Below are 9,784 nucleotides of genomic sequence, written 5' to 3'. Positions count from 1 at the left end.
TTCCTTGTCCCCATCACTTACTGTTTTGTACTTATTTGATGTTATCTTGCATACTCTTGGTAGACTATAAGCGCCTCAAGGTCAAGGAGGATACCTCTTTTATCTTTGAATCACCCCTGCTCCTAGCATAGCATCTTACACCTAGAGGACTTTGGGTAAATGTCCGTTGAATTAACCTTGGTCCGGCCTAGGGACTAACCCTTCCTTCTGAATATTCTTTCCTTTGGCTTCCATGATTTCCACAGCTGCTCTCTCCTACATCTCCTCTTCCATGGTCTCCTTCCTTAGTTTACTTTCTTCCTGTCCCCCAAAGGCACTATCATCATCAGATTTCTCTTCTGTATTTTCTCTCCTTTAGTGAGTGGTCTCATCTGCTCCCATGGATTCACTTTTCAGTTTTATTTGAATGACTTTCCATCTATATTTCCTGCACTAAAGTCTATCTGTGCCTCATTCATACTGCCTGCTGGATGTGTTGCCAGCAGGTTTAATATATCCAGAACAAATAGTTTCCTTGCCTGTTCCCCATCTACTTCATCAAAACCAAGGCAAATGCTGCCCTTCCTTCTCAGTGTCTTATTTGAAATCTCCCAAAAAATGAGAGCTAGATACATGCAATTAAGTCATGATTCACTTGTATCATGATTCTCGTGGTCACAGGTACATAAGCACACAGGATCACTAGCCAGACTCCCAATATCTCCTGATCCACTTACTTGATTTTGACTTGTATGCCCCTAGTAAACCTGCTCCTTGAGAGCAAGGAGTGCATAATTTTTATCTTGGCATCCTCAGCACCTAGCATGAGGCCTCACACAGTGGACTTTTAGTAAATGTTTATTGAATTAACCTTTCTACAGCCTTTGGCCTGTCTGCACCCCAGTCCTGAAATAGTATTACTGAAGTGTCCCTGGGGCTGATACCCATACGGCACAGCCTTACCATCGTAAAGATAACACCAGCAGTGGGAGAGAAGCTGTCTCATGCCTCCAATTGCTGTTGGATTCATCTCAGTACCTGTCTATTTAAATTTTCAGTCCGTAACCACATCAGCCTGTGTGACAAGTAGAGCAAGTGCATTCCCATCAGGACATTAATATACAATGTAAGGGCCACAGTGTCCTCCCCCTTTACACATACATTAATCTGGGCCATGAATGCCTAGGATCTTCCACATCTCTACCTGTTGAAATTCTCTTCCTTCCTTCCAGTATGAAGGCTTCTCTGGTTCTCATCTGGGAGAGAAGGTGGTCATTCCTCACATTTTTATCCCTTTGTCTGGATAGCCATATTGATTTTTTTGTTTACATGTTGTATATATCCATTAAAATGAGGCCAGAGACTTTGTCATATCCATATCCTCAGTGCTTAGTATAGTTCTATATATTTAGATAGTTAATAAGTATGTGTGGAATTCAAAGTACTAGTGTATCCAGCAAATGATGAGTAGCCATCTTCTTCTTTTAAAAAAGTTTTATCATTGCCTTTTGGGGTGAGTGGGGTGTTGAGGGAGGACTGAACCTCTGTTGTGGGGGTTTGCCAAGAGCTCTTTTCAGGGCTGCTCATCCACCTTTGGGGTCTACCTGGCACTTAGCTCTCACCTGTGGCTCCAGGAAGCTGTAGCATGCACAGTGGCCACACCTTTATAAAACTGCCTTGGCAGATGGGCTAAACCAGGTTGAGGTTAATCAAAGGGCCTCAGAACTGTCAGTGAGTTAGAGGGATGTCTACTCCAAGTACATGAAGACTTCCCCCAGCAGAGGGCAGAAGAGAACAATTTGTTCCAATGGCGATGAAGGACACTGAAGCAGGTGCTGTGGAGCTTAGAGCTGGGTCAGACATTGAAGATGCCAAGGTCATCCACTGCAACCTGGGCTTTCACCATTCCATCCACTGCATCTGGGGTCATTGCCAGTCATCTTAACTTTTGTCTTGCCACTGGACTTAAGCATCTGAAAGAGAAAGTGAGACCGACACTTTGTGAAACTGCTTCAATGAAATCCAATTCACAAGCAATTTAGAACATCACCCCATGGTGTCCTTGGTCATCTTCGAAAATGAAGGGTGAACACCAACAACATTGCTCTTTGTTCTTTAGTCCACAGTAACTTATCAGTATATACCCCATTCGGCCCCCTTCCCTTTAACCTTCACTTATTACAAAGGAAAAGAGAGTTAAAAACTAATTATAGGAACTTATGGATTCTCGTAGACCAGGGCTTCTTAAAGTTTTTCCATGACCTTATATGGTATTGAGACCCACAGTTTAAGAAGCACTGTCCTAGACTCATTGATCCTAAAAATTGATCATCAGAGTTTGATTGTCTTTCAGTATTTTACTTATCTCGCTATTTTTGTTGTTCAGTCATTTCAGTTGTGTCCAGCTCTTCATGACCCTATTTGGAGTTTTCTTGGCAAAGACACTGGAGTGGTTTGCCATTTCCTTCTCCAGCACATTTTACAGGTAAGGAAACTGAGGCAAACAGGGTTAAGTGACTAGCCCAGGGTCACACAGCTAGTAAGTGTCTGAGGTCGGATATGAACTCAGATCTTCCTGACTCCAGGCATGGAGCTCTATCTTTTGTGCCACCCAGCTTTCCAGACACTATTATAGGCATTGCATTTATTGAGTAGCCATTTTTCCCTAGACTGTAGGCTGAGTACTTGGAGATAAAGCAGCAAAGCCAAATTAGTTCCAGGTCATAGAAGACCTTAAATATTAAGGAGTTTGGACCTTATTTAGAGGGTAATGAGCCATTAAGGGTTGTTGAACAAAAGAGTGGCTTATACTTGTATTTTAGGAAGATTAAGTTGGATGTCACAGAATCAACTGGAATGAGAAGGACTGTAGAATTATAGCTTTCAGGCTGGAAGAGACCTTAGAAGCAACTGAGTCTAAGTACCTCATTTTGAAAGTAATCCTAATGCACCCCTGTTTATCCTGTTTATCTCACTTTGAATTATTTTTCCTGAGACCAGGGAAATGATTCTTAAAGTGAGAGAGGCTAGCACAGCCATTTCTGATGACCATGAAATGGAGAAAATTGATTACTCTTGCCCTCTTATCTGAGGTCTCAAGGAGACTTTCATTCACAGCAGAAGCTAAAAGTTACTCTGTGGGATAAAGGACACAGTCTGTACCCTCTTTTTGCACCCTCTTTTCCTTCTTCGGTCCCTCTAATTTAGACTTTCTCTGGGAAATAGTACCATGAGAAGCAGAGACAGAATCTGCAGGGCTATGAGAACAAAGAAATTGGGCGTGAGAGAGACACACACCTGAATAAGTACCATGGACAGATGAAGACCCAAGCTGCTGCAATTCTGGGACTAGTCAGCTACAGGGATAGAGAATATATATCTTCCTCCCCATCTTTCCTTCCTTAAACCCATGAACTTTCTCCTCTGTGAACCACAGGGGGCACAGAGTGGGGGGAGGCATAATGAAGCAGGTTTATAGATTTCTTTTTATTTCCTGCAGCCTAGGCATTTGTAGACTGAGCATTCTCTGCTGGCAAAATAAAATACAGAGCACTGGTGGAGTGATAGTTAATAATAAGGTATTATTATTTTTAAGTTATTAAGTCAATGTTTAATCTTCTAGTTGGCAGCTAGGTGGCACAGGGGAAATTGTGCTGGGCCTGGAATCAGAAAGGCTCATCTTGCTGAGTTCAAATCTGGCCTTAGACACTTACTAGCTGTATGACCCTGGGCAAGTCACCTGGTCTTGTTTACCTTAGTTTCCTCATCTGTAAAATGAGCTGGAGAAGGAAATGCCAAACCACTCTAGTATCTTTGCCAAGAAAACCCCAAATGGGGTCATGAAGAGTCAGACATGACTGAACAGCAGCAACAAAGCTTCTGTCATGTATTGGAAACTGTTAAGTGCTGGGGATACAAAGAAAGGCAGAACACAGTCCTTGTTCTCAAGGACCTCACAATTTAATGAGGAGACACCATGTACAAACTATGTATAAACTGAAGAAATTGGAGATAATCAACAGAGGTAAAGACACCTACCTTCTGGATAATTTAGATATTGCATTCAGCTAATTAAATTCCCTTTCTGGATAATGAACAGTGGCACACTGCAGGGTTGAAGAGAACAGCATTTGAGCAGCACCACTGAAAGTAACATACCTGAGGTTGTCTGGATGAGAAGTGTAATAAGAATTCCACTTGACAAAAGAGCTCTTTGTTATCTCAGGTTCAGAACTGGGCCCAAAAAAGAAATATTTAGGGTCTGAGCAGTTGTAGTGGTAGTGTTGATGTGGCTGACTTCTGTCCAGCAGCAGTGAGAGCCTTGCTTAAATCTGCCCAGTAATGGGGGACTCTGTTGACAAGAAAACCTTATTATTTTCAGTGTTTTTGACTCATTCCTATGGGTTTGTGCCCATATCCTTGAATGTTGCAAGTCAAGTTCCCTGTTTTGTGACCATATCCCTGAACTGTGCTCAACACACCTGCTTCTCCTTTACTTCTTCACCTTACACACCTGCTTCCTCTATCCCAACATCCTTCCCTGTGTTTAACTGGTGCCCCTAGCTGAGTGCCCAAAACTGTGTATAAAGTTAAGCCCCTTTCTTATTTCAAACTGATAGTGCTCCTAAGGACTCACCTGCTGCTTTCGCATCAATAAAGCCCTTTTGACTAGGAGAACCTCTGTCCTGTGAATTCTTTCCGGACAACCCAACTCCAAATATCATCTTCCTCTTCAGTGTGAGGAGGGACAAAAGGGTGAACTTGAAACTTAAGAGATCTTACAGACAAGGATTGACAGCTATGGGGTGGGAGGCTGATGAGGGAAGAGGGAAAATTCATGACACCTCCCAGATTTTTAAGCCTGAGTGATTAGAGGCTAATTTGCCAGCAACAAGAGTGATGAATGAAGTTGGGAGGAGGACCAGATTTGTTAGAGGGGAGAAGAGGACCTTGACTTTAGTTGTGAACCAGCTGATTCTGATGAGATAGAGTGGGCTTGAGAGAAAATTATTTTTAAGACTTAGTAGACCAAGGGGGAAGAAGCCAGTGCAATGTGAGGGATTAAATACTTCAAAGACAGGAGATAAAGGAAGCTCTCAGTGAGCCAGTAGTGGGTAGGAGATAAGTAGACTGACAAATACAGTATCAAAATAAGTCCTCCAAAAAATATCTTACCTGCTCACCTAGAAATGATCTAAGCAGCATTATTGTGCCTGCCTTACAATCTTGCCTACATTCGGGGCAGGAGAGCCGCCTCCTCATTATGAGCTCAAATTTCGTTTCCATAGAGATGATTGGAAGAGTTTGCTGTGTTCAATGCCCTGCTAACTACTATATTTATTAGCGCCATAGAATTTCACAGATCCAAAGTGACATTATACACACAGGGTTAGATAAAAACAAAACAAAACAAAACAAAAACTAACAAATCTGAAAATAGTTTCAAATTCTACTGCTGAAGCAAATTAAGGTTCCAGTGTTTTTTCATTTAGTTCTACTTCACCACCTTCTTCTCATCCTATAAAAATCTTAAGTCTCAGAGGTGAATTAACCCCTTGCCTTCCTTAGAAATGTTGTAGCTAAAAGAATTTGTTGGGAATTATTTTCATATACCTAAGTAGGTATCAGGGTTAGAATCGAGACGTCATTACAAAAGAAAACTCTGATTAAGCGTACTATGTGGTGTGGTGTGGAAAGAATATTGGCCTTGAGAATGAGGAGAGAGGGATTTGAAACTGAAATTTTTTGAAAAAGCAATGTTAAAAATTGTTTTTTACATGTAATTGGGAGAAAATATTATTAAAAATAAACATACTTATTACATTAATTCAGCTCCCATCTCAATCCAAAGCAATTTTTTTTCTTGTTGATGAGGTTTGTATAAAAGTCAAGATGATCTCTCCATAGTGCTGATTAGTGGAGTTCATATGTTGAAAAGTGAACCTCTGGGTATTGTTGACACAATAACAGCTGAGTTTGTGTAGAAGGACAAGGTTGGGCTTGAGTGCCACACGGAAGAAGATAGTGATGCGGTATTGTAACAGCAATGACCCTGGCAGACATAGGAGGGCCTGCTGTACAGGTTCTTACATCTGCTTTTCTAAAAGGAAAGCAACTTTTGAGGGGTCAGCAATCTTCTTTGATTACATATACCAACAGAAAATATAAGCAGAAAAATAAAGACTGACAGACAGATTCAGCTGCCTGACCATTACATACATACATAGTTACCAGAGAGAGAAACACGAACACTGGTGGGCTGGCCAAAGGAACACTTCTGATGAATAACCCCTAAAGCAGAACCTCACCTCAGAGTATTTATAGGCTTTTCAGAACCAGATGGCACCACCCTCTGACCCAGTGCCTCAATAGAAATTAACAGAAGGTATTGAGGATTGAGGCTTATTAATGGGCAGGAAAGATCTTTAATTCTCCCCTCCCCCCTTAACCTTACATTAACATTACAAGTACTATAATGGTGAAAAAGCTGATGGAGTATATGAGTCCTCAGGCACATTTGAGTGAATGGTGATGTGAATTGAGGAAGGGTGTGGCTGTGTGAGTAATGAGACATTTTGGAATCTCTAAAAAGACAGTGAAAAGAAAAAGTGGATATGGGGAGGGGGAGGCAGACAGAAACAGGTGTGCTTCAAACCCTAAGACAGTGCTCTTCTAAGCTCTGGTGTAACCAACTTAGCTCTTGTACATTTTGAACTAGATATACTACCAGCCTTTGGGGATTTGTGGCGTCACAGCTCTGGCACGTTTAACTATCTAATTGGCAAAATTCTGAGCCGTGAGCAATCTCTGCACATGGTGGGGAAAGTACTGCAAGAGAAACAAATGGACAGAAAATCTAGATGGGGCTACAATTAGGAGCAAGTGGTGATGTGCATGTAAGTGTATATGGAGGGATCAGAGAATTGGATTCATGTCAAAATCATCAGCAAAGCAATGGAATGCCCTACCTCTTCATCATTTCATTTAGAGCGATGGGCGAAAACACTTGAGAGAACAGTTACATTAGGTGCACCTGCTTACTTGATACCTGAAGAACAATAGACTCCTCCATGACAAACTAAAAGATACTGCTCCCTCTTCAAGCTTTGGGGAAATTAGAAGCTGATAATAAAGTATGTGGATGAGCTGATAGCCATATCTATAGTACATGCCGCCAGGGAGTGGGCAAGGGTACACAAAGAATGGGTGCTTGGATGAGAGGGCACAAAATAGTGCCTGTCATTGTTACAGAACTCAAGATCAGTGGGATGAATGCCACCTTTAGAATCTGAATGCTGGCCTTGTGGTTTTTCATCTGTGTGACCCTTGGTAGGTCATCTAAACCCAAGCAAAGTGGGATTTTTTGTTGTTGTTTTCTGGAGTTTGGTTTCTTAGGCTCAGGCCAAATTGTAAACATATGAAGGATGACCTCAGTGATTCCTAACTGTGCTGAGTCACATGGGTTGTGATGTCTTCTGGCTCCTAACCTATTAGTTGAAAACTATATATACTGGGAGGTTAGTATTTTGCTTTGGGGTTTTGTTTGTGAGAAGGACCTTTTGATTCCCTGGATGGGACTGTGAGTAGCTGTTAAGAGCCCCTAGACTAGGGAGAGAATTCTGGGAAGATGGCAGAGAAGGTCAGAAAATTTGAAACTCTCAAGATTTTCCCCCACAAAAGAGTTAAAATAGCACCTTAGGGTGAACAAAGTGTGGGTGGAAATACAGAAGAATAGGGGCACAACCCAGGTCTTCTGGGACAATTTGGGAAAATCGGAAGAAAAATCCCAGGGCAAGGTTTGGTTTCTGGGAAAAGTAAACACCTCCAGGCTAGGGTCCAGTTTAACAACAAGCAGTAAGTTCTGGGGTTAGTTGGTTTGAGAGTCTGCCTTGGCCCCAGCTACAGGAACTTTACCTCGAGATAGGGGAGTTGGGCATTTGAGCCTGAGAAGGTTGAAGGAACCTCTGCTGATAAGGAAGATCAGACGCAGCTGTGCTTCGAAGAGCAGTGGGGTTGGAAAGAAGCCAGCCCATGGCAAATGAATGCAGAAGCGGTGGGGCAGAAAGGCCTTGGCTGTGAACACTAACAGCAGGCTGGAGGTTTGGCTTTGGTTCTAGGTAGGAGGGGAGAATTGAAGCTGTGGGGCAAGAGGCACCATTTCCCATACCCCTGGGATAGAGGTGATTCCAAAAGTTAAGCTATAACCACAAAAAAATTAGCAGGCAAAGGAGAAATATTCCAACCATAGAAAGTTGTTATTGGAATAGAAATGACCAGGGTTCATCTCCAGACTAAGATATTGAACTAAAGAAATTCGCAAAGAATAATGTCAAATGGTTGCCTGCCCCAAAAAAATTCTTAGAAGATCTTTAAAAAGACTTTTAAAAATCAACTGATAGAGATAGAGGAAAAACTAAAGAAAAAAATAAGAATAATCCAAGAAAAACAAGAAGGTTATGAAAGGAAAGTCAACCAATTAGAAAAGGAAATCCAGAATCTTAAGGAAGAAAATGATATCTTGAAAATTGGAGTTGGGTAAAGTGAAGCCAGGAAAATTATAAGAGATCAAGAAATAATTAACCAAAACATAAATAATGAAAAAATAGAAGAGAAAGCAAATACAGATAAGAAATATCTATAAGAAATACAATAAACTTGAAAATAAAGAAGAGAAAATCTAAAAATAATCAGCCTACCTGAATGTTATGATCAAAAAAAGGATCTTGATACAATAATACAAGAAATAATTAAAGAAAATTGTCCAGAAACATTAGAACAAGGGGGGAAAAGTAGAAATAGAAAAAAATCCATTGATCACCACTTAAGAGATCCTATGAGGAAAACTCATAGCCATATCATAGTCAAATTCCAAAACCCTCAGCTCAAGGATAAAACATTAAAACCACCAAGATTAAAACAATTTAAATATGGTGGTGCCACAATTAGATTGACACAATACCTGGCAGCAGAGACATTGAAGGACTGCAGGTCTTGGAGCTAAAGAATAGGCCTCCAGCTGAAAATATCATATTCTGCAAGGTTAAGTATTATCCTGAATGGAAAAAAATGGACATTTCACAAACTCTCAGACTTTCAAGACTTTGTTTAAAAAAAAAAAATCCTGAACTTAATAGAAAATTTGACATACAAGAACCAAGAGAAATATAAGGTACATACCAAAGACTGATTATAAAGGATTCATAAGGACAGATTGTTTACTTTTTATTTTTCATATATATAAAATGTAAAATGGAAAACTTGAGTAGGATATGAATTTTTAAAGTAAAGCCATTTAGGAACAGTTAAAAAGTCACTTATGCAAATGAGGTACAAGAGGAAGAATTGATGCAAAGGAATTAGATGGAGAAGGAGGGCTGATAGTTTTGGTAACCTACTTTCATCAGGAATGGGTTTAAGAAGGAACAATGCATATATATTTGGAGGAATATAAAAGTCTTCTAAATTCAGAATAAATAAAAGAGTAAGGAAATAGGAAGGGGGAGAGGACAAGGGAGGGATCTTTAGTGGGGAGGGAATAGGTAAGGGGAGTATAGGAGGGAGTTTAGATTTATGCGAATGGGAGGATAGGGGAGAGATCCTGGGGGGGGCAGGGCAAGGTAGTGGGTAGAAGTAAAGTAGAGGAGGCAGGAGAGATAGGAAACGAGATACACACAAACATAAAAAAAAATATGGGAAAGTAGATGTCTATATATACATATGTATGTATGTATGTATCTATAGCTATAAAGAAACATATCTAAATTTTATTATAGCCTCCTGGGGGGTAGGGGAAGGGGAGAAAAGA

At 40.7% G+C, this 9,784-nt stretch overlaps 1 long non-coding RNA gene across 2 annotated transcripts; it reads right to left on the bottom strand.

Moving 5' to 3' along the window:
• Positions 1-570: 570 nt before the first annotated feature.
• Positions 571-8,015, bottom strand: LOC140518187 (uncharacterized). 2 transcript variants are annotated; one of them, XR_011971846.1, is made up of 3 exons: positions 4,616-4,809; positions 4,138-4,330; positions 571-1,952 (listed from the first exon to the last, which is right to left on the bottom strand). It is a non-coding gene; the product is annotated as an uncharacterized lncRNA (long non-coding RNA). The 2 variants fall into 2 exon arrangements; XR_011971847.1 differs by lacking the exon at positions 4,616-4,809 and adding an exon at positions 7,894-8,015 and having other exon boundaries at positions 822-1,952.
• Positions 8,016-9,784: the final 1,769 nt, after the last annotated feature.

The sequence above is a fragment of the Notamacropus eugenii genome, chromosome 1 (assembly GCF_028372415.1).
Source record: "Notamacropus eugenii isolate mMacEug1 chromosome 1, mMacEug1.pri_v2, whole genome shotgun sequence".
Taxonomy (NCBI): domain Eukaryota; kingdom Metazoa; phylum Chordata; class Mammalia; order Diprotodontia; family Macropodidae; genus Notamacropus; species Notamacropus eugenii.
This window is presented reverse-complemented; position numbering and strand designations above follow the sequence as displayed.